Source organism: Manis javanica, chromosome 8 (genome assembly GCF_040802235.1).
Source record: "Manis javanica isolate MJ-LG chromosome 8, MJ_LKY, whole genome shotgun sequence".
Classification (NCBI taxonomy): Eukaryota; Metazoa; Chordata; class Mammalia; order Pholidota; family Manidae; genus Manis; species Manis javanica.
In genome coordinates this window covers 59446154-59471104 of record NC_133163.1, presented here as the reverse complement: position 1 = coordinate 59471104, position 24951 = coordinate 59446154, and the positions used below count along the sequence as shown (strand labels likewise).

General features: G+C 38.0%; 1 long non-coding RNA gene across 1 annotated transcript in view; it reads left to right on the top strand.

Moving 5' to 3' along the window:
* LOC108401882 (uncharacterized) overlaps positions 1-24951 on the top strand; it is a 77142-nt gene that overhangs the window by 7732 nt on the left and 44459 nt on the right. The window contains exon 2 of the long non-coding RNA XR_005063273.2: positions 10716-10820. This is a non-coding gene — a long non-coding RNA (uncharacterized lncRNA). The remainder of the gene's footprint in view (positions 1-10715; positions 10821-24951) is intronic.

Genomic DNA, 24951 nt, shown 5'->3' with positions numbered 1-24951 from the left:
CTTTCAGAGTTTAAAGAAGAAAATGAAAGGAAAAAAGAAAGTTTAACTTGAATGTCTAATTATAGCATTACTGCCTTCTTGCCTTTTATTCCAGGATGGGTGTTTTTAGTTGTAACTTTGTGACTTTTGTTGCTAAAAATATATTTAAAAACTGAGTATTGCTGTCTTTAATACAGCTGATTCAACCAATAGGGTTCCTTGACTTCTAGTTAAAATCACTAATTGGCTGATTTTAATTATCTTGGTTGGAATTGGATAGCTTACATTATAGGCAGTATCACACACAGTGGGACTCAAGGAGTATTGTCTCTAAGGAATCATTTTAATTGGGTTCCTTTGATGCTTAACTAGCTTAAATAATGAGGGGATTTTTCTTTTTTTTATGGATACCATAAGGGAGTTTTGAGGACATCCATACACATGCGTCAGAGCATACCTGAGTCTCACAGAGACTAGAATCTAAGGTTACTCTCTTCATCTCTGAGTTCTGAAGTCTCTCCTTGTTTCTCAGCAAGCTTCCTTTGCTTTTTCATTTTGTGCAGGCCTCCACACTGCTGGAGCTTAATAGTCTACAAGATCTTCTAGTTCAAGTATCTGCTTTCATTTGCAAATTTATTCTTTCTCTCCAATTGAAATTCTTTAGAGAATCCAACTGGGTCATCTTTGGAAGATAGGCCATAAAAAAGCTGATGGCATTCCTTTGTTGGCTGCTTTAGAGCAAAGTGTTCCTGCTGTAGTAGTCCAGTTAACTGAATTTACAAGGATGATGTAACGTGCTGAATGCTTGGGGCAGCTAGATGTGGGGATTAGGGTGAAAGAGGAACGAGCTTTTTTCATAACAGGGTGTGGGCCAGCAATCACTTAGAAATCTGTCTAGTACAGTAGATACCATGGTTCAGTGATTTTTATCCACATATGTCTAGAAGTCTGTATTAAAAATAGCCTAAGCTGACAACTGATTTCTTAGTTGTTGAAGAGTCTTCAGATAGTCTCTTTGGTTTTCCTTATTCTTGGAATACCCATCAAAGATATCCAGGTCATACTAGTAGTGTTAGGCTGGAGAAAGGAAAAACAAGGACATGCAAACATAACAGAGAGATGCCATAGAGGGAGAACAGACCAGTCCCCAAAGTCCGTGCCGTATATGGAAAGGGAACAGCTCTCCCTGAATTCCATCCTGATGTGCCAACTAAGACCCGGATGTCAGCCTCCTCCCTCTTGGAAAGAAAAAAGTTTCTAGTTGACTATTATGTCACCTTTAGCCAATCATACCTCTCAACACCCCCCTAAAATAGTTTGCCCACTCCTCCCCTCCTAATCCCTTATAAGTGCGCCACCTCCCTAACCGTGTGTGACTTCTCTGGCCTCTGGCAAGAAGGCCACAGAACCTCACCCCGGGGTATTTAAATAAATTACCTGGCCCTTTGTTGCCTCTCTTTGCCTGCTTATTCTGGCTAGAATTTATCTTACAAGTAGAATATATAAGATTTTGTCTTGAAGAGATACATCCTTTTGGTTAATAACTATAGCATATCTCATTGCAGAATTCAATATTTAATCGTTTGGAAAAATCTCTTAAGCCTATTAGGTGCTGAAAAGGAGAAATGATGAATATTTTCATGTAATAAACATTAATTGGAATGTTGCTTTGCTCTCAGGCAAAGGAGTAATTGATATGCCAACTCTAATCAGTTATGGAAGCTGAGGATTACTGTGTTGAGAAGGATTTTGGATTTTGACATTATTGGTCTATTGGGAAGAGTGCCATGCTTGATTTGTGATGTTTGCCATGTGAGAAGGAGTTGTTGACCTGAATGACTACCCTAACCTTGGTTCATTATCTGTCAAATTATTGTCAGAATGGTACAGTGTATTAGTGTTTGTTTTCTACTTTCCTTTATTGTACCTGTACACTCTTCAGTGGATTGTATTCATGCCAATTCCTTGTATTGTGAGTAGCAGCAGATCACTTAAGTATTATAAGTAACTTTTTTCAAATTAATTTTTAAAAGCTACAATGATATTAAGTAAATTTCTGAATATGAAAATTTATCAAGTCTTAACGGGATTCTCTACGAGTATAAACTACTTCACTTACATAGAATATTAAGGGGGGAGATTTGAACTTTTACACCACAAGGAAAGTATAACAAATTTTCCATTGACTTGAAAGATACTAATTTATATACAGGAAGATTCTCCAAAATATAGCCTTTAAGCAAGAAGTTTCTAGTAGAAATTTGTTATTTTTTTCTTAATTAGAGTAATATAGGAACATGGTAACCAAAAAAATTGTACAAAAGAACTTTTGATGAAAAGCAACAAGTTCTCATTCCTTGCCTCCCATTTTAGGACCCACCCCCAGAAACAAACATTTTGAACTATTTTGCTGTTTTGTTCTTGAGGTAACTTTAAATTATATGGCTATACCTACACTCCTTAGTTGATTAACTTTAAACGTCGTCTATTATGTCCTTTTATAAAAGATGAATTCAGTTACTCCTCTCTCTCATCTTCCTACCAATATTTGATAGTTAAGTATGATTTTTAGTTTTTCTCTTGGTTTCTTTAAATATCGATCATCTTTTGCTGCATAGTCTTTTTTTTTACTAAGGTATCATTGATAGTATAATCATATGAGCAACATTGTCGTTTAACTAGATTCCCCCCATTATCAAGTCGCCACCACATATCCCATTACACTCACTGTCCATCAGCATAGTAAGATGTTATAGAGTCAGTACTTGTCTTCTCTGTGCTATACTTCCTTCCCCATGCCCTGCCTACATTATGTGTGCCAATCATAATGCCCCTTAATCACCTTATCCCTCCCTTCCCACACACCCTCCCCAGATACTAATTCTAGTAGTTTTGGAATAGATTCTTTAGGGTTTTTAATGTACAATATCATGTCATTGCAAAGGCGGACAGTTTAACTTCTTCCTTACCAATCTGGATGCTTTTTATTTCTTTGTGTTGTCTACTTGCTGCAGCTAGGACCACCAGTACTGTGTTGAATAACACTGGGGAGAGTGGACATCCTTGTCTTGTTCCTGATTTTAGAGGAAAAGCTTTAAGCTTCTTGCTGTAAAGTATGATGTTTGCTGTGGGTTTTTCATATCTGGCTTTTATTGTGTTGAGGTATTTGCCCTCTATACCCATTTTGTTGAGAGTTTTTATCATGAATGGATGTTGAATTTTGTCAAATGCCTTTTCAGCATCTATGGAGATGATCATGTGATTTTTGGATGATATTAATGGATTTTCTAATGTTGTACTGTCCTTTCATCCCTGGGATGAATCCCACTTGATCATGATGTATGATCCTCTTGATGTATTTTTGAATTCAATTTCCTAATACTTTGTTGAGTATTTTTGCATCTATGTAAATCAGGGATACTGGTCTGTAGTTTTCTTTTTTTGTGGTGTCTTTGCCTGATTTTGGTATTAGAGTGATGTTGGCTTCATAGAATGGGTTTGAAAGTATTCCCTCCTCCCTCTTCTATTTTTTGGAAAACTTTAAGGAGAATGGGTATTATGTATTCTCTAAATGTCTGATAAAATTCAGCGGTGAAGCCATTTGGTCTGGGAGTTTTTGTCTTGGATAGTTTTTTGATTACCAATTCAATTTCATTACTGGTAATTGGTCTGTTTAGATTTTCTATTTCTTTTTCGGTCAGTCTTGGAAGATTGTGTTTTTGTAGAAAGTTGTCCATTTCTTCTAGGTTATCCAATTTGTTAGCATATAGTTTTTCATAGTATTCTCTCATAATTCTTTGTATTTTTTTGGTGTCTGTAGTGATTTTTCCTTTCTCATTTCTGATTCTGTTTATGTGTGTAAATTCTCTTTTTTTCTTGGTAAGTCTGGCTGGGGTTTTATGTATTTTTTTGTCTTCTCAAAGAATCAGCTCTTGGTTTCATTGGTTTTTTTCTATTGTTTTATTCTTCTCAGTTTAGTTATTTATTCTCTCATCTTTATCATGTCCCTCCTTCTACTAACTTTGGGCCTTATTTTTTCTTCTTTTTCCTGTTTCAATAATTATGAATTTAGACTGTTCATTGGGGATTGTTTTTTCTTCTTTAAATAGGCCTGGATTGCTGTATACTTTCCTCTTAGACCTACTTTCATTGCGTCTCACAGAAGTTGGGGCATTGCGCTGTTGTTTTCACTGTGCCCCACAGTAGTTGGGGCATTGAGATGTTGTTGTCATTTGTCTCCATATATTGCTTGCTCTCTGTTTTAATTTGGTCATTGATCCATTGTTTGTTTAGGAGCATGTTGTTAAGCCTCCTTGTGTTTGTTAACCTTTTTGTTTTCTTTGTACAATTTATTTCTAGTTTTATACATTTGTGATCTGAGAGGTTGGTTGGTACAATTTCAATCTTTTTGAATTTGCTGAGGCTCTTTTTGTTGCCTAATATGTGGTCTATTCTGGAGAATGTTCCATGTGCACTTGAGAAGAATGTGTATCCTGCTGCTTTTGTGTGTAGTGTTCTGTAAGATGTCTCTGTTAGGTCCATCTGTTCTAATGTGTTGTTCAGTGCCTCTGTCTCCTTGCTTATTTTCTGTCTGGTTGATCTGTCCTTTGGATTGAGAGGTTTGTTGAAGTGTCCTATAATGAATGCATTGCATTCTGCTTCCCCCTTTACTTCTGTTAGTATTTGTTTCACATATGTAGGTTCTCCTGTATTGGGTGCATAGACATTTATACTGGTTATATCCTCTTGTTGGACTGACCCCTTTATCATTATGTAATGTCCTTCTTTGTCTCTGGTTACTTTCTTTGTTTTGAAGTCTATTTCGTGTGATACAAGTACTGCAACACCTGCTTTTCTCTCTCTATTAGTTGCATGAAATATCTTTTTCCATCCCTTCACTTTTAGTCTGTGTATGTCTTTGGGTTTGAAGTGAGTCGCTTGTAGGAAGCATGTAGAAGATTCTTGCTTTTTCATCCATTCTGTAACTCTGTTTCTTCTGATTGGTGCATTTAGTCCATTTACATTTAGGGTCATTATCTATAGATATGTACTTATTGCCATTGCAGGCTTTGGATTCATGGGTACCAATGGTTCAAGGGCAGCTTCTTTACTATCTAGCAGTCAACCTTAACTCATTTATTCTGTTATTATAAACACAGTCTAATGTTTCTTTTTTCTCTCCCTTCTTTTTCTTCCTCTCAACTCTTTGTATGTTAGGTGTCATATTCTGTACTTCTGTGTATCCCTCGGCTGGCTTTGTGAGTAGCTGATTTAATTTTGCATTTGGTTAGTATTTAATTGATCTACTTCCTTTGCTGTAGTTTTATTTTCTCTGGTGACAGCTATTTAATCTTAGATACACTTCCGTCTAGAGCAGTCCCTTGAAAATACACTGTAGAGATGGTTTGTGGGAGGTAAATTTCCTCAATTTTTGCTTAATCCCTCCAAATTTAAATAATAGTCTTGCTGGGTAGAATATTCTTGGTTTGAGGCCTTTCTGTTTCATTGCACTGAATATATGCCACTCCCTTCTGGCCTGTAAGGTTTCTGCTGAAAAGTCTGATTATAGCCTGATGGGTTTTCCTTTGTAGGTGATCTTTTTTCTCTCTCTGGCTGCTTTTAATACTCTTTTCTTTTCCTTAATCTTTGCCATTTTAATTATTATATGTCTTGGTGTTATCCTCCTTGGGTCTCTTGTGTTGGGAGATCTGTGGACTTCCATGGCCTGAGAGACTATTTCTTTCCCCAGATTGGGGAAATTTTCAGCAATTATTTCTTCAAAGACACTTTCTATCTCTTTTTGTCACTCTTCTTCTTCTGTGAATATTGTTCCATTTGGATTGGTCACTCAGTTCTCTTAATATTGTTTCATTCCTAGAGATCTTTTTTCTCTTTCTGCCTCAGCTTCTGTGTATTCCTGTTCTTTCATTTCTATTCCATTCACTGTCTCTTCTACCTCGCCTAATCTGCTTTTAAATCCCTCCATTGTTTCATTTTAGTTATCCACCTCCTGAATTAATTCCCGAATTCTTGAATATTTTTTTGTAGTTCCATTAGCATTCTTATGACTTTCATTTTGAATTCTTTTTCAGGACAATTGATGATTTCAGTCTCACTGAGCCCTCTGTCTGGGGTTTGAGGGATTTTGGATTGAACTAGGTTCTTCTGCCTTTTCGTAGTCCTGGGCATTGGGAGTCATCGTGGGCGAGTGGCGTGGGGGTCAGCTGGGAGGACAAAGTCCCTTCTTGCTTGCCAGTCACTGTGCCTGTCTCTGCTGTCTGTGCCATTTAACCATGTGCAGTGAGTGGCTTCTGGGTTACTCCTCTAAGCTTCAGTGGGTGGCCTAGGACCATGGAGGGGTTCACCAGTGAGTGGTGTGGGTTTTGATGCAATAACAAAGTCCCTTATGGCTTCCAGTCTCTGTGCCCATCTCTGCTGTCCATGCCAGTCAGCCAGAGTCAGGGAGCAGCCTCTGGGTCTGAGCCAGTTATCCGGGTGTAGGAAGAAATATCTGGTTAAACTGTGTAGTTGCTGTAGGCAGGGCTGCCCTTTGGCTGGTCTGTAGCAATGGTGGGGACAGCTGGTTTGCGTGTAGGTGCCAGCGGGGAGGAAGGAGCAACGGGCTGCGTATCATGGTGAGGGGCTTCGGAGCTGCTTTGCCAACCAGTGGGATAGGGTGCCTGAAGCTCCTGAAAGTTCCCAGCCTGCTGGCCTGAGTGTGCCAAGATGATTTTGTCCCACTGTTCCTTCTCCTAAACCTTTGCCACTTTAGCAGCCCTTTGATTGTTCAGAGGTCCCTTAAAGTGCCTGCTTTTCTTTTGTCCCAGGGCAGCCAGTTCTGGGAACTTGTTTGCAGTCTTAGTCTCAAACTTTGTTTTTCAGCCCCTATAATCTCCAGAGCACCATGCAATGTGGGTCTGTGCTCCTGTGGTAGATTTCTAGGGCTGGGTATTTAGCCATCCTGTGCTTCCACTCCCTCCCTGCTCTGATTCTTTTCCTTCTACCTTTGAGCTGTGGAGTGCTTGGGTCCCGCTGGGTTGTGGTTTTTACCTTATCCCTTTCTGTGAGATGTTGACTTCTTCCAGATGTAGACTAGCTAGTGTACTGTTACTTCTGGTAACTGTTTTAGGATTAGTTGTATTTGCTGTATTTTCAAAATATATGTGGTTTTAGGAGGAGATTTCTACTACAGTACCCATGCCACCATCTTTTCTCCCTGCTGTATAGTCTTTTGTGTACAAGTGGGTAGATTGTGGCATATTGGATAGCTGTTCAGCAGATACTTGCTTCTCACCCACAGTGGGGGTTGTTCTGCAGCAAGGGTTGGGTGGTTGGGCAGTTCTTGGGCACGGCAGGGCATGGCAAGTTGCAAGATGCTTGGGCATGCTGTGGCAGCAAGTCTCCCAGGCTCCCCACTAGTGTTGGTGAGGCACAGAGCACCGGATTTGGCCCACTGTAGGGAGAAAGGAGCTCTCAGAGATTGGTCCTGTAGTTGACTTCCCAGTTGGGATGAGACAGGGTCAAGAGAGCAGGGAGAGCCTCCCTCTGCTTGGTAGGCAGCAAGGTCCAGTGCTACTGGGCTGAGTGGGCTGGTGCACTTGCGGTGCATAGGAAAGTGCCTCGGGGCTGAGCCACTAAAAGGGGCGGATGGAGCATCTAGGGCTCCTGAATGTCTGAACATTTTGGCTGAGGGAGAGTTGGGGAGTTATGTCTACTTGCCTTTTCTCCTGCAGAGAGAACTCCATCCAACCTTCACCCCTCTGCTACCCCTCCTATTTCTGGCAAGGCTTTCAAACTGCTGCCTCTGTTTTGGGTCTCAGTGGGACTGGAGGAGTGTGCCTGTCCTCCACAAGTGGCTTGAGTCTCAGCCTCCCAGAGTGGTCCACCTGTCCCTGGTGTCCAGCCCCACTAATCACCAGAACCTGATGCAATGTGGACTTGTGCTTGCAGAACAGATCTCCAAGTCCAGGTGTGCAGATTTCTTGGGTGCCTATCCCCTCCCCACTTTATTCCTCTTCCTCCTGCCTGTAGGCTGGTATGGGAGAAGGGATTGGGTCATTCTCATTCATGGCTCTGCCATTTTATCCTTTTCAGTGTGATGTTCTCTTCTTCCCTAGGTGTAAGTCGTCTGTTCTGTAGTCTTCAGGTCATTTTCAGGTTTCATTGTATTTGCTGTAATTGCTTCCTTGGTGCATTTGTGGGAGGAGGATTCTGCCTTGCTTTCCTACTCACTATCTTTTTTCTGTCTGAACAGTTTTCTGAATTTTTCTTCTATTATTTATTTATTTATTTTCTGTCTTCTCTCTGTGGTCCTTCTGTTAGTCTGATGTTGAATCTTTTAGATTTGTTTTCCACTTCTTTTATCTTTTGTTTTCCTATATTTTCCTCTTTCTTTTTTGCTATATGTTCTGGGAAAAGTCCTTGTCTTTATTTTCCAGTCCTTCTTTTGAAAAACATTTTCAGCAGTCATGTTTATTTTCTAAAGACTCTGTTTCTTTAGTGCTCTTTGTTCTCATGGCATCCTGTTTGTATTTTATGGATACATTGTCTTAAAATTCTGTAAAGATACTAATGGGTATCTTTTTTTTTTTACACTGCCTTCTTTTCCCTGGATATTCTTTGGGGACTAGGAATTTTTGCAAATAATCTCTGAAATAAGTTTTATTTATTTTTCTTCTCTACTCCCAGTTTTCCTCTATGTTTGGAAATTCTTCAAGCCTTTTTACTTAAGGATAAAATAATTACTGATGACTTTTGCAGTCTGGTGAGGTGACATGCACTTTCTTTGTTATTGAATAACTAGATGTACTTCTGAAAGACTTCTTTTCTGAGAGCCTGACTGAAAGCCCTTTCTATGTAGGTGGGTTATATAAAAACTGGTAAGCTTTAGTTTAGGATGTGTAAGCAGAAGCCTATTAGCTGGTGTTTCTTCATTGCCATTTGACATCATTCTGGTTGTTATTACACAATCAATCAATCAGTCAATCGAGGTAGCTAGCTAATCTAAATCTCCAAAACAGTTTAGGGAGATTTAATGGTTATCTTTTGTTGTATAGCAAACTTTCCCTAAGGTTAGCAAAAAAGCTCAGTGGCTTAAAACATTTAATTCTTAATCTTGTGGATCAGCAGTTTAGGCTGGGATCAACTGGGTGGTTATGGTCTCAGCTTTTGTCAGCTGTATGTGTTAATGAAATTGACAAGCTATTGGCTGAGGCAATAGGGGCAGTTGGGCCTTATATCTCTTTCATGCTACAGCAGGCTAATCTAGACTTGTTCACATGGCAGTTGCAGGACTCTATGTGAGGTAGGAAGAGAAATGCATGGACTTTTGAGATACAGACTTAGAACTGGCTTAGTACTTACAGTTACTTACTTCTATTGGACTCTTCTTGGCCAAAACAAGTCATAAAGCCAGCCCTACAAGGAATAGGGGAAGAGACTACACCTTTTGATGAGAATATCTACAAAGTCATACTGCAAAGGATATTAATTCAAAGAGGAGTAGAGAATTATGTTTAGCTTTAGCTATCCTTTCTAAGGAATTGATATATTGTGTATTTATTCTTTCTCTTTTAAAAATAAAGTTTTACAGTTTCCTGTGTGTTTCTGTGTATATAAACTGTATATATAGCTTCATATTACCAAATAACCTGGACAGTTTTTAAAGTGGTAAAAGTAGATTTTATAGAGGAACTATTGTAGTAGGTGAAAAAAGACCTCAGTACAGAACTGTGGTCAGTTTTGAATAAAGCATGGAGAAATGGGGATTTATAGCCAAGGAGGGGTTAGTGGATGGAAAATTACTAAGAGGAAACATTACAGGCAGGGGGGATTCTGGTTAAACCAATTTGACAGGATTCTTGCTGAAGGCAGACCAGGGTAATTAGATAATTACCTAATTATATAATTGAGGCAAATTCTTGCTAAACTGATTTAGCAGGATTCTTGCTAAAACTAGGTGATACAGAGATGAACACAAAAGCCCAAAGGTTGAGGCCTTGTTGAGAAGAAGGTTCAGAGGAGCTTGGCCAAACTTTGGCCAAGGAGAGAATCTTTGTTAACATATGTATATATACACTGAAAATTCTATACGAATGACTCAGTATTTAAGAGTTCTTAAGATTCTGTTTGTGAAGATTTAAGTATAATAAGGAAATGAAAAGTATGTGTTCAGCTTGTGTGTTGGAAAATTTCCTATAGAATATTGCGATTTTCTTCCTTTGGAAAAAGAGAAGGGAAAAAAAAGCATACTGTATTTAGAATTTAGATAGTATGTTTTTGTTTCAGATATATGGCCAGTGAGGCCTAGATAGGAGAACATTTTGATTTCTTGAATATTGCCAACATTTTTTCTTCCCATAGTAGTTGAATAGTAACTAGATTCTTTATTTGTCTGGTCATAGGGAGGTAACTGGCAAATAAGAGATAATCCTCTACTTCCATTGCAACAGTCTTGGCAAAGAAAGTCTGGTGAGAAGCAGGCTATACTGTAAACTTTTGGAGCCATGGTGTTGGGCGCACCGTTACAAAAAGTCCCAGTCTCCAACATGGGTTGATGGTGCTCTGAGATACAACTACTCCTTCAGCTTACCCCAGCACAGAAAATTTAGGGATCCTCACATTTGACTCATGATTCATGAGGACACTGACATTATATCCCCATCAGCCATATCTGTCTTAAGTTGAAGAGTACCTTTACATGAGAGTGTTACTGACTGAGATTCTGTTTTTCCCAGGATTGTGTCTCAGAGGCAATGAAGAATGAAGCCAACAGACAAGAGTATACAGCAACCAATAAAGCTTTTGATGAAGATTGAAAGAAAAGTGTTCCTGCTGATCAGGTGGGTCTCCAAGGCAGGATGCTTTTAGGGCTGTAGTGCCTAGGGTTTATAAGCACATCAAGGAGAAAGTCACCATGGTTGCCTAGGACCTGTTGCTAGGGCCTGGCTGGAGAGTTCACATGGTTGCCTAGGACTGTTGCTCAGGCCAGACTAGGGGCTCAGGAAAACCCCTTGTTTCCCAGGCTGGCCATTCCAGGGAGTAGTTCTTAGTGTCCCACTTGGCCAGCTGACCACAATGCCTGATGTCAGTGTCCTGCTTGGCCCATCTCTACCAGAGCAACACCTACCCCACTGGTTACCTCCTGCCTCAAGAGGACCTTACATGTGACAAAAATTGGGAGATTGAGGCTCATTATAATAATAATGATAATATCTGCTCCATTTAAATAAGTACCAAACATTCCTTTGAGCTCCATCTTAAACTCAGTGTGCCTCATATCAGACTCTTATCTGTTTTTCTAAAATCTAGTTCTTTTCTAGTGTCCCTTAATAAATGGAATCACCATCCATTCTATTCCTTTAAGCAGAAACCAGCTACGTGTCTTTGAAGAGCTTCCACACCCTCATTCCCATATATTATGCAAAGCCAAGTCCTGTCATTTTTTTCTTCTTAAAATATCTCTGTAGTTCATCCTGTTTTCTTTCTGCTGCTACCACACTAGTCTGGGCATAGGTTATTATCCCATATTCTAACCACACTAGTCTGGGCATAGGTTATTATCACATATTCTACTCATGTACTACTGCAATAGTATCATCTATCCACCTTTACACACACCCACTCCCATCCACCACACATCTGAAATTCATTCTGCATACTACAACTGGAATCTTTTATAGTACAAATATGGTTATATCCACTTAAAAAATTTCAGTAACTTTCTGTGGCTCTTAAAATGAAGATCACAGTTCTTACCATAGTCAGCAAGGAAATGGTATTACTGTTGAGACTTGAGAAATGTCCAAATGAGTGGAATAATCAGGCATTTTCTCATATGGCATGTTTTTGAATTTATACATTTAAGGGCCTACAGTCAAGATGGTACTCTCCACTGATGTTTAGTCAATGAAGGCAAACAGGTTTAACACTAAATTAAATTTTTTAATTCATAGACATTTGTAAATGCTCATTATTTATGTATTTTGGACACCTGTTTATCAGTAATCATCCTTTTCAGCTTTATTGACATAGGGTGTTGACATATAACATTTTGAAGGTAAAGGTATACAAGGTGATGATTTGATACACATACATATTGCAAAATGACTGCCACAGTAGATTAGTTTGCATTCTGTGTTTATGAGTCTGTTTCTGTTTTGTTTGTTCATTTTTAGATTCCACATGTAAGTGAAATCATATGGTATTTGTCTTTTTCTGTCTGACTTATTCCACCAGGTTGTCACAAATGGCATAATTTCATTCTTTTTTTATGTATAAGTAATATTCCATTGTATGTATGTATGTACCATATCTTTATCCATCCGTCTATCAATGGACACTTAGTAGGTTGTTTCAGTATTTTGGCTTAGTAATGCTGCAGTGAACATGGGGATACATATATCTTTTTGAGTTAGTGTTTTTGTTTTCTTTGAATGCCCAGAAGTAAAACTGGTTTATCAATGGTAGATCTATTTTTAATTTTTTGAGGAACCTCCATATTGTTTTCCACAGTGGCTACACCAATTTACATTCCCACCAACAGTGCCTGAGGGTTCCCTTTTCTCCACATCCTTACCAATACTTGTTATTTCTTGACATTTGACACTAGCCATTTTAACTGGTGTGAGGTGATATTGTGGATTTGATTTGCATTTCCCATATGATTAATAATTTTGAGCATATTTTTAGGTAAACATTTTCTTTGGAAAAATATTGTGCCAAATCCTCTGCCAATTTTTTTATTAGATTGCTTATTTTCTTGCTTTATTTTTATTTATTTATTTATTTTGCTGTTAAGTTTTATGAGTTCCTTGTGTACTTTGGCTGTGAAACCCTTACCAGCTATGTGGTTTGCACATATTTTCTTGCATTCTATAGGTTGCCTTATGATTTTTTTTGATTGTCTCTTTCACTCTGCAGAAAAAATTTTTTAGTTTGATGTAGTCCCACTTGTTTTGCTTTTGTTGCTTGTGCTTTTGGTGTCACTCATAAGATCAATGCCAAGACCAGTGAGTATCACAGAGCTTTCTCCCTGTTTTCTTTTAGGAGTGATACAGTGTCAGGTCTTATGTTTAACATTCTTTTCTTGTTTCTCTGTTGTTAGACCACTTTCCTCCAAAAGAGTATTGCAGTTCTTGAGATGTCTTAGGGAGCTTTTACAGAAAGTATTTGTTTCTGAGAATCTTTAAGCTATTTGATGGAGAGTGGGCTTTGTAGCAGGTGGCCAGGGCCATAGTTAGTAATGTTCTCTTTTCCCCCAGTCTCCACCTACCTAGATCACTATCCTTTATTTTTCTGCTTGTCTATCCTTTTGTCAATAGCCAAAATATATTTGTTCACTCCTGAGAATAGACTGCACAATATTCTAATCAACTAGTACAAATGGTAACTGCTGTAGCTAGAAGACGTTCAAACATTTTTGCTAAAGGAAAAATATCTTGGCTCATTTTCTTACAGATTGAACAGGGAACTTTTTATTTATCTTTTATGGAGTGGAATGTTAGTCCTTTTTTTGTGTATTGGGATTTCTCTGGGAACAATTTTAGGATAAAAAAGTACTAAGGACATAAGGATTTGTGCTGTCCCATTGTCTATAAGATTTTACCTAAAGATTTCCATTTTAAGAAAAGGCTGTTAAATAGAGCTATTAGAATAAATAATTAAAAGATAATATAAATTTCAGAGAAGACTTAACATAGCAAGTTGGTAAGTGGGACTTCTCCTGCTCCCTCTGATTTTGGGCTGAGGTCCCAGAGCTGAGAACAGAGCATATTAGTGCCTAGGAATTCTAAAGTAGGATACTTCTCCATCTGTGTAGAACTTGTTATGGCTACAGCTCCTCCCAAGGAAGCAGTTCTAGGCGGCTTACATATAGTGGCTTTGTGTAGTGCTATGAGACTCTGTCAACTCATCTATAGTGGATTAGTGTTCCTTTCAGCTGCATCTGGGCCAGGGATCTACAGGATGCTTCCATGAAGGCCCTGCCCACATAGGGGCAATGTCACCATTTGCTGGTCAGTGAGATTCATTCTTTCTTTGGGAATGACATGTTTTTTAACAAGTTACAGCAATATAGGCAGTTGGTTATGAGAACAAAAAAATCAGGACCACACAAATAACTGAGTCATATTAGTGTTGAAACAATAAAATAAAGATCTACCAACTTCAACTAGAGCTGCCTGAATCCAAATCTTCAAAAAATACATTTTTATATGATCAGTTGTATTTTAATTTTATGTAAGTTTGTTTTCAAGTGTAAGATTTAGGCTACTGGAATAGTAGTCATGATTTGTCAGTTTATGGAAGGCAGTATTTTCTGCTCCCATTCTCCATACATATCTACTTGAAATCCTTATCTGAATGGCTACATTTGTTGTACCAGAGATTCTATTTGAAATTTCCACTGTAATTCTAGTCCACTTGAGCTGTAAGAACTGACAACATCTTCTGTTGCTATCATGACTCCTTTAGGCACAGTTAGATTTTGTACCTATCAGGAAAGGAGGGTTTGGAAAGATAGTGTTTATTTTACAGTGTAATAATCTTTTCTTAAATGTTGTTCTCAATTCTATCCCCAAAGTGCCACTGTCAAATAAAAACTCTACTTCTAAGGAGAAAGGATGTAATGGACAATCAGGATTCAAAAATAGTGTTCATGCTTATGGTGGGTTTGATAGATTAATGTGTGGGTATATAGAAATCTGATAGGTTAAACTAAAGTGAGAGAGGAGAGAAAGAAATAGAGCCCTTCTTTCCAGGTTTGTGCTTTCTGTGAAACTGAGAGAATGATCTGGTCTGTATAACATAACTGTAGGGCTCACTAACTTTCTGTAGATTTTTCTGGAGAGTGAGTGTATTGAAATTCTCATTGTCACCCACACCTCTGCCTGTTAAGTAGATGGTGGGGGAAATCGATCTTCAAATTAAAGGTTGGGGTGTGTGAATTAGAAATAGAGAACATGCAGGAAACCCCCACCTGACTATCTGGCTACTTCAGTTGAGGATAATTCTTGCTTTTCTTCCTGGTAACTTTTCTATCTGGTATCACTTAACTTGGTCCCTCTTGACAACATTTCTCCATGAAAGCACCTTTTGTCCTTCTTTCTTATATCTTACTTCCATTTTAGGGGCTTTTCTTTAGCAGATGTAGTTTTTCACAGTCTTAAGTAGTTCCCATTAGCAACCAGTCCCATGGCTTAGCTTCTGGTAGTGTTATAGCTGATTTGACCGCAGGTCTCTTGCTTTCTCCTGTAGAAACATCATCTGTTCTCAGTTTTCTTTTTTAACCTCAATTCTTACCAGGTACTTCCTTTCTGTTCCTCCACCTCAATGGACTTATCCATACCAACATGGTGTGGTTTCCCAACTATGGCCCATTGTTTGATATTCCCACTCCTCTTTGTCAGCTCCTGATTTTGGCTTAAGGATTACTTTTTCTGTGATTTCCCAGATGGAATTAATTACCACCTCCTTTGTGCCCCTCATCTATACTCTGAACGTCTGTCATATCATCTATAATTCTTTGGTGTTATTTACATATATTTTCCTTGAGTTAAGCAGAAATGAGATATCCCCGCCAAACCCTGCCCAAATTGCAGATTTTTGAGTAAAATACAGAATGTTCTTTTAAGCCACTGAATTTTGGGATAATTTGTTGTGAAATCATAGAAACTGAAATAGATTTTGGTATTTGGAAGTGGAATGCCATGTAACAGAGACCTAAAATTGTAGCAGTGGTTGAAACTAAACTAGACAGGACTTGACAGTGGCCAGTAGTTTGTAGGACTTTGAAGAGATTGTTAGTGGAAGTCTGATAGCCCTCAAGGAGGATTTCAATGAAAGTTTAAAGGAAAGTAAAAAAATATCACTAGTAGCTTGTAAGTCTGGGGAGAGGAAATCCCAGGGCAAAATACCTCTAAAAACCGAAATCAGTCAAAGGGAAAAATAAAGTTTAAAATCCGCTTATTGCTTACAAACTGCAGTCCTGGGCCTTCTCTCTTTCCTGCTCCAGCAGAAGCAAAACCAGCTCTCCCTCTCAGCTACAAACTGCAGTCCGGGGACCATCTCTCTCCTTTGCTCTGGAAGAAGCAAGCCAGCAAGCAAGCCAGCCCCTCCCTTTTAACCTCTCAGGGTTCAGACACACCCTTGGTTGCCCAGGTAATTACCCATTGATATGGGGATGAACTCTCTACCACTGACTAATGATGCAAATGCCCTAAAGCCATACTTCTCTTCACCCTTGAGCATCTGTTGATATGGAGATGTACTAAAGCCAGGCGAGACATTCTGGAAATACTACAATTTTACCCACATAGCTGGAGAAAAGATCCTTGTTGTATAACAACAGAAAGTTTAGCAACATCGTCATCCATGATAATGTAGAAAGTAGAAAATGGTTATAATGAATTGTGTGATAAAGATATTTCCAGGGCTATCTGAAGGTGTTGTCTTGCTATTTCTTGCTGCTTATAGTAAAAATACGATAGGAGAGAGTGCTATGGTATGAATATTTGTGTCCCCTAATAGTCATATATTGAAATCCTGATGCCTAGTGTGATGGTATTAGAGATGGAGCCTTTGGGAGGTGCTTAGGTCATGAGGGTGAAGTGCTTATGAATGGGGTTAGTGTTCTTAAAGAAAAGACCCTAGAGATCCCTAGCCTCTTCCACCATGATGGAACACAGCAAGAAGTTGGTAGTCTGCAACCCAGAAGAATGACTTCACCAGAACCCAACCATGCTGTGAGAAATAATTTTTTATGTTTACCACCCAGTCTCTGGTGGTCTTTAATAGCTGTCTGAGCAGACTAAAAGAGAGAAGCTAAGGAAAGAATTGTTAAATATAAAGAAACTAGAACTTGTTGAGTTCAAAAATAAAACTCTCTTTTCCAGTTTCTTCAGATTGCAGACAATTTTCAAATTAAAAAGGTCTTATGGAAAGAGATAAAATCTAGGATATTGTCCAAAAACATGGTTTAACAATAAACCAAGGGAGTGATTGTAAAAGTCTTAGTTAAGGCCTCAGAAAATTTAGTGTCATGCTTGTAAGTCTGGGGAGAGGAAGACAATACTCCCTCCAAGGATCTTGAGGACATGCCGTGCCTCACAGATCTTCTTTATTAAACAAAAGGTTCTCTAAGAATTTTAAGAGCACTGTCCTTCAGAACCCTTACAGGAAGCTGAAAGACTGATCTTGAAATTTATGGGTGTGGCTTTGTCTACTGGAGTGCATTCCAAAGTGATTCACAAGAAATTCATGCAATTTAAAAATTAAAAAAAATTTTTATGAAACAGTTTTGGGTTCACAACAAAATTGAGCAGAAAGCACAGAGAGTTCCCTTCTACCCCTGACTCTTTTATGTGCCAGAGTGATACATTTGTTAAAAATCAATGAATGTGCATTGAAACATCATTATCACTCCTGGTGTGTAGTTTACATTAAGATTTACTCTTGGTGTGTATTCTGTAGGTTTGGACAAATGTGTAGTGACATATACCCACCACTTCGGTACCATGCAGAACTGTCTCACTGCTTTGAAAATCCTATGGTGTTCATCTCTCTCTCTCCCCAACCTCTAACAACCACTGATCTTTTTAATGTCTCCATAGTTTTATCCTTTCCAGAATGTCATATAGTTGGAGTCACACTCAATACATACTTGGCCTTTTTAGACTGACTTCTTTTGCTTGCACTTTTTTTTATATACAATTTTTTTTATTAAGGTATTATTGATACACCCTCTTATGAAGGTTTTACATGAAAAACAATGTGGTTACTACATTCACCCATATTAATGAGTCCCCCCACCATACCCCATTGCAGTCACTGTCCATCAGTGTAGTAAGATGCCACAGAGTCACTACTTATCTTCTCTGTGCTACACTGTCTTCCCCATGATCCCCCCTATACCATGTGTAATAATCATAATACCCCTCAATCCCCTTCTCTCTCCTTTCCCACCTGCCCTCCCCCACCCATCCTCTTTGATAACCACTAGTCCCTTCTTAGAGTTTGTGAGTCTGCTGCTGTTTTGTTCCTTCAGTGCTTCGTTGTTAATACTCCACAAATGAGGGAAATCATTTGGTACTTGTCTTTCTCTGTCTGGGTTATTTCACTGAGTATAATACCCTCCAGCTCCATTCATGTTGCAAATAATAGGATTTGTTTCTTTCTTATGGCTGAATAATATTCCATTGTGTATATGTACCACATCATCTTTATCCATTCATCTACTGGTTGATACTTAGGTTGCTTCCATATCTTGGCTATTGTAAATAGTGCTGCAGTAAACATAGGGGTGCATATGTCTTTTTGAATCTGAGAACTTGTATTCCTTGGGTAAATTCCTAGGAGTGGAATTCCTGGGTCAAATGGTATTTCTATTTTTAGTTTTTTGAGGAACCTCCATATTGCTTTCCACAATGGTTGAACTAGCTTACATTCCCACAGCAGTATAGGAGGGTTCCCCTTTCTCTGCATCCTTGCCTGCATTTGTTGTTCTTAGTCTTTTGATGCTGTCCATCCTAGCTGGTGTGAGGTGATATCTCATTGTGGTTTTAATTTGCATTTCCCTGATAATTAGCAGTGTGGAGCATCTCTTCATGTGCCTGTTGGCCATCTGAATTTCTTCTTTGGAGATGTGTCTGTTGAGATCCTCTGCCCATTTTTTAATCAGGTTATTTGCTTTCTGGTTGTTGAGGCATGTGAGTTCTTTATGTATTTTGGATGCTAACCCCTTGTCAGATATGTCATTTACAAATATATTCTCCCATAATGTAGGATGCCTTTTTGTTCTACTGATAGTGTTCTTTGCTGTACAGAAGCTTTATAGCTTGATGCAGTCCCATTTGTTCATTTTTGCTTTTGTTTCCCTTGCCCAAAGAGATGCATTCAGGAAAAAGTTGCTCATGTTTGTATTCAGGAGATTTTTGCATATTTTGTCTTCTAAGAGTTTTATGGTTTCATGACTTACATTCAGGTCTTTGATCCATTTTGAGTTTACTTTTGTGCATGGGGTTATACAATAATCCAGTTTTATTCTCTTGCATGTAGCTGTCCAGTTTTGCCAGCACCAGTTGTTGAAGAGGCTGTCATTTCCTCATTGTATGTCCATCGCTTGCATTTAAATATACAAAATTATATGCATTTAAGCTTCCTCTATGTTTTCTTATGGCTTGATAGTTAATTTCTTTTTAACATTGAATAATACTCCATTGTCTGGGTGGTTTATTTATCTGTTTACCTACTGAAGAATGTTTAGTTGTTTCCAAGGTTTGGCAGTTACAAATAAAACTGCTATATATGTCCATGTACAGGTTTTTTTGCAGATATGCATTTTCAATTCCTTTGAGTTAATACCAGTGGGTATGTTTGGTGGCTGGATCATATTGTGAGAATATGTTCAGTTTTGTAAGAAACTGCCAAATTGTTTTCTAAACTGGCTATACCATTTTGCATTCCTACCAGCAATGAGTGGGAGTCCCTATTACCCTACAGTCTAACCAGCATTTGGTGGTGTCAGTTTTTTGGATTTTGGCCATTCTAGCAGGTGTGTAGTGGTATCTCATTTTTAATATGCATTTCTCTAATAACATCATGTTGAATGTTTTTTTCATATGCTTGTTTGCCATCTGTATATATTTTTTGGTAGGTGTATGTTCAGATCTTTTGTCCATTTTCAGGCTGTTCACTTTTTTGTTGTTGAGTTTTAAGAATTATTTGTAAATTTTAGATATCAGTCTTCTATCAGTTATGTTTTTTGCAAATATCTTTTCCCAGTCTGTGGCTTGTCTTTTCATTCTCTTGATCCACATAGGTTTTAAAAGATTATATCAGCTTGGACTAAAAGGTATAATGAAAATGAAAAGAGGTCTTTGAAAGGAAACATGCTAAAAATATCCCTACTTGGCAGGGAATAAATAGCCCAGAGTGGTGAGTCATGAGCCATAGTGATTCATTCCCAAGCAGTACAACTGAGCCCTAATTGAGGAACTAGCAGCATATGCCCAGGTGGATTTCACACTTTTCATGGACCAATGACTTCTGTCTCCTTTTCCCCTTTTTGAATAGGAGTGTCTATAGCAGTTACCCTGTGCCTTCCCCACCATTATGTATTTGTGTTTGTGAGGGCACATAACTTTTTTGTTTACAGCTCTTCAGATCAGGAGGAATTGTACTCAAGGGGCTATGTTTAAGGAACTATATCCAAGAAGTTCATCCATTCCTGGACCTCCACCTTCAGCTTGATGTTGTGGGTAGCAAGGGAGGGAATGAGTATATTTTGTCTACAGGAAGGATGTGAACTGCTGTGGCCAGAAGGTGAACTGGGGCATGTTGTATTTTCAAAAACAGGTCTCAGCTGTATTTCTGTTCCTGCATGCTTTTCTAGAACCTTTCGACTTCCCATCAAGAGACTGAGTTTATTTTCACTCCCCTTTAACCTGAGCTGGGCTTTGCACTGATTAATGGAATGTGGAGTAAGTGACACCATATGACTTCCAAGGCTCAATCATAAAAGGTGGCATTGCTTCTGCCAGGCTCTCTCAGGATATTTACCTTTGGGACCTAGCTACCATGATGTGAGAAAGACTAAGCCACATTCAGAAGCCATTTGTAGATATTCTAGCACCTGCCAAGGTCTCATCTGATAGCATCAACTACCAGCCATGTTAGTGAATAAGGCTTTATATAATTTCAGTCCCCAACCCCCTTGATGCTGAGTGGAACATAGATAAACTATTCCCTCTGAAGCCTGTCCAAATTGTAGATTCATAAGTAAAATAAATATTGTTTTAGGTCACCAAGAATTAGGGTAATTTTGTTTTTATGCAGTCATAGTAACAAATGTGAAACAACTAGAAAGGTTTATAGCCTTTTGGTTTATTTTTTAATTAAGTTTTGGAAATAAAGATGCTGGCTTCATGAAATGGACTGGGAAACATTTCACCTTTTTTTTGGGTGTGGAATAATTTAAATAACACTATTTGGTTGTTGAAAGTTAGGTAGAACTCAGATTTAAAGGGTTTTGGGTGTATTATTATTTAAGATAATAATTACCTTTCCAATCTCTTCTTTGGTAATAGGTCAAGTTGAATTTTCTACTTGGCTTACTTTGGGTTATTTGTACTCCTATGAAATCATACATTTCTTCTATTCCTAGTCTTGCTAATATTTGTTTTGTCGTACATTCTTAAGCAGGACCATAAAGGGTATGTGTGTGTGTGTTTGTGCTTGTGTATGTATCATATTAGTCTTAAAAAAAATCTTTTGGAATTATTTATCAATTCTCCTACTTTTTTTCTATATCACCTATTATATCTGGTATTTTTATTCATTCTTCAGATTTTCTTTTGGTTAATTTTGTGTTCTTTTTTGTTTTGATATCGTTAATGTACAATTTCTTGAACAACATTATGGTTACTAGACTATTATCAAGTCCCCCCACATACCCCATTACAGTCACTGTCCATCAGCGTAGTAAGATGCTATAGAACCATTACTTGTCTTCTCTGTCTATCCTGCCTTCCTCATGTCCCCACCCCCCCTACATTATGTGTGCTAATTGTAAAGCCCTGTTTTCCCCTTTATCCCTCCCTTCCCACCCATCCTCCCCAGTCCCTTTCCCTTTGGTAACTGTTAGTCCATTCTTGAGTTCTATGAGTCTGCTGCTGTTTTGTTGCTTCAGTTTTTTCTTTGTTCTTATACACCACAGATGAGTGAAATCATTTGATACTTGCCTTTCTCCGCCTGGCTTATTTCACTGAGCATAATACTCTCTAGCTCCATCCTTGTTGTTGCAAATGGTAGGATTTGTTTTCTTCTTATGGCTGAATAATATTCCATTGCGAATATGTACCACATCTTCTTTATCCATTCATCTACTGATGGACACTTAGATTGCTTCTATTTCTTGGCTATTGTAAATAGTGCTGCAATAAACATAGGAGTGCATATGTGTTTTTCAAACTTGGCTGCTTTATTCTTAGGGTAAATTCCTAAAAGTGGAATTCCTGGGTCAAATGTTATTTCTATTTTGAGTTTTTTGAGGAACCTCCATGCTGCTTTCCACAATGGTTGAACTAATTTACATTCCCACCAGCAGTGTAGGAGGGTTCCCCTTTCTCCACGTCCTTGCCAACATTTGTTGTTGTTTGTCTTTTGGATGTTGGCCATCCTAACTGGTGTGAGATGATATCTCATTGTGGTTTTAATTTGCATTTCTTTGATTATTAGCGATGTGGAGCATCTTTTCATGTGTCTGTTGGCCATCTGAATTTCTTCTTTGTAGAACTGTCTGTTCAGATCCTGTGACCATTTTTTTATTGGATTATTTGCTTTTTTGTTTGTCGAGGTGCATGAGCTCTTTGTATATATTTTGGATGTCAACCCTTTATCGTATCTGTCATTTATGCATATATTCTCCCATACTGTAGGATGTCTTTTTGTTCTACTAATGGTATCCTTTGCTGTACAGAAGCTTTTTAGTTTGATATAGTCCCACTTGTTCATTTTTGCTTTTGTTTCCCTTGCCTGGGGAGATATGTTCATGAAGAAGTTGCTCATGTTTATGTCCAAGACATTTTTGCCTATGTTTTTTCTAAGAGTTGTATGGTTTCATGATTTACATTCAGGTCTTTGAGTTACCCCCTTGATGCTTTCGTGCATGGGGTTAAACAATAATCCAGTTTCATTCTCTTACATATAGCTGTCCAGTTTTGCCAAGACCAGCTGTTGAAGAGGCTGTCATTTCCCCATTGTATATCCATGGCTCCTTTATCATATATTAATGACCATATATGCTTGGATTTATATGTGGACTCTCTAGTCTGTTCCACTGGTCTATGGGTCTGTTATTGTGCCAGTATCAAATTATCTTAATTACTGTGGCTTTGTAGTAGAGCTTGAAGTCAGGGAGTGTAATTCCCTGTGCTTTATTCTTCCTTGGCAGGATTGCTTTGGCTATTCGGGGTCTTTTGTGATTCCATATGAGTTTTAGAACTATTTGCTCTAGTTCATTGAAGAATGCTGTAGGTATTTTGATAGGGATTGCAATCTGTAGATTGCTTTAGGCAGGATGGCTATTTTGACAATATTAATTCTTCCTAGCCAAAAGTATGGGATGAATTTCCATTTATTAGTGTCCTCTTTAATTTCTTTTGAGAGTGTCCCATAGTTTTCAGGGTATAGGTCTTTCACTTCCTTGGTTAGGTTTATTCCTAGGTATTTTATTCTTTTTGATGCAATTGTGAATGGAATTGTTTTCCTGATTTCTATTTTTTCTAGTTCATCATTACTGTATAGGAATGCAATAGATTTATGTGTATTAATTTTGTATCCTGCAACTTTGCTGAATTCAGATATTGGATCTAGTAGTTTTGGAGTGGATTCTTTAGGGTTTTTTATGTCCAATGTCATGTCATCTGCAAACAGGGACAGTTTGACTTCTTCCTTGCCAGTCTGGATGCCTTTCATTTCTTTGTGTTGTCTGATTGCTGTGGCTAGGACCTCCAGAACTTTGTTGAATAAAAGTGGGGAGAGTGGGCATCCTTGTCCTGTTCCCCATCTTAAAGGAAAAGCTTTCAGCTTCTTGCTGTTATGTATATTGTTGGCTGTGGGTTTGTCATATATGGCCTTTATTATGTTGAGTTACTTGCCCTCTATACCCATTTTGTTGAGAGTTTTAATCATGAATAGATGTTGAATTTTGTCAAATGCTTTTTCAGCATCTATGGAGATGATCATGTGGTTTTTGTCCTTCTTTTTGTTGATGTAGTGAATGATGTTGATGGATTTTCGAATGTTATGCCATCCTTGCATCCCTGAGAGGAATCCCACTTGGTCATGGTGTATGCTCCTCTTGATGTATTTTTGAATTTGGTTTGCTAATTTTTTGTTGAGTATTTTTGCGTGTATGTTTATCAGGGATATTGGTCTGTAATTTTCTTTTTTTTTGTGATGTCTTTGCCTGGTTTTGATTGGTGATGTTGGCCTCGTAGAATATGTTTTGGAATATTCCCTCCTCTTCTACCTTTTGGAAAGCTTTAAGGAGAATGGGTATTAGGTCTTCACCAAATGTTTGATAAAATGCAACAGTGAAACCATCTGGTCCAGGAGTTTTGTTCTTAAGTAGTTTTTTTGATTACCAATTCAATTTCTTTGCTGGTAATTGGTCTATTCAGATTTTATGTTTCTTCCTGGGTCAGCTTTGGAACTTTGTATTTTTCTAGATAGTTGGCCATTTCTTCTAGGTTATGAAGTTTGTTGCTATATAATTTTTCAAAGTATTCTCTCATAATTCTTTGTATTTCTGTGGTGTCTGTGGTGATTTTTCCTTTCTCATTTCTGATTCTGTTTATGTGAGTAGACTCTCTTTTTTTCTTGATAAGTGTATCTAGGGGTTTATCTATTTTGTTTATTTTCTTGAAGAACCAGCTCCTGCTTTCATTGATTCTTTCTATTTTATTCTTCTCAATTTTATTTATTTCTGCTTTAATCTTTATTATGTCCCTCCTTCTACTGACTTTGGCCTCATTTGTTCTTCCTTTTTTAGTTTCATTAATTGTGAGTTCAGACTGTTCATTTGGGGTTGTTCCTCTTTCCTGAGGTAGGCCTATATTGCAATATTTTTCCCTCTTAGCATGGCCTTTGCTGCGTCCCACAGATTTTGTGTTTTTGAATTATTGTTGTCATTTTGTCTGCATATATTGTTTGATCTCTGTTTTTATTTGGTCATTGATCCATTGATTATTTAGGGGCATGTTATTAAGCCTCCATGTGTTTGTGGACTTTTTTGTTCTCTTTGTATAATTTATTTCTAGTTTCATACCTTTGCGATCTGAGAAGCTGGTTGGTGCAATTTCAATCTTGTTCAATTTACTGAGCTTCTTTTTTGTGGCCTAGTATGTGATCTATTCCTGAAAATGTTCCATGTGCACTTGAGAAGAATATGTATCCTGTTGCTTTTGGATGCAG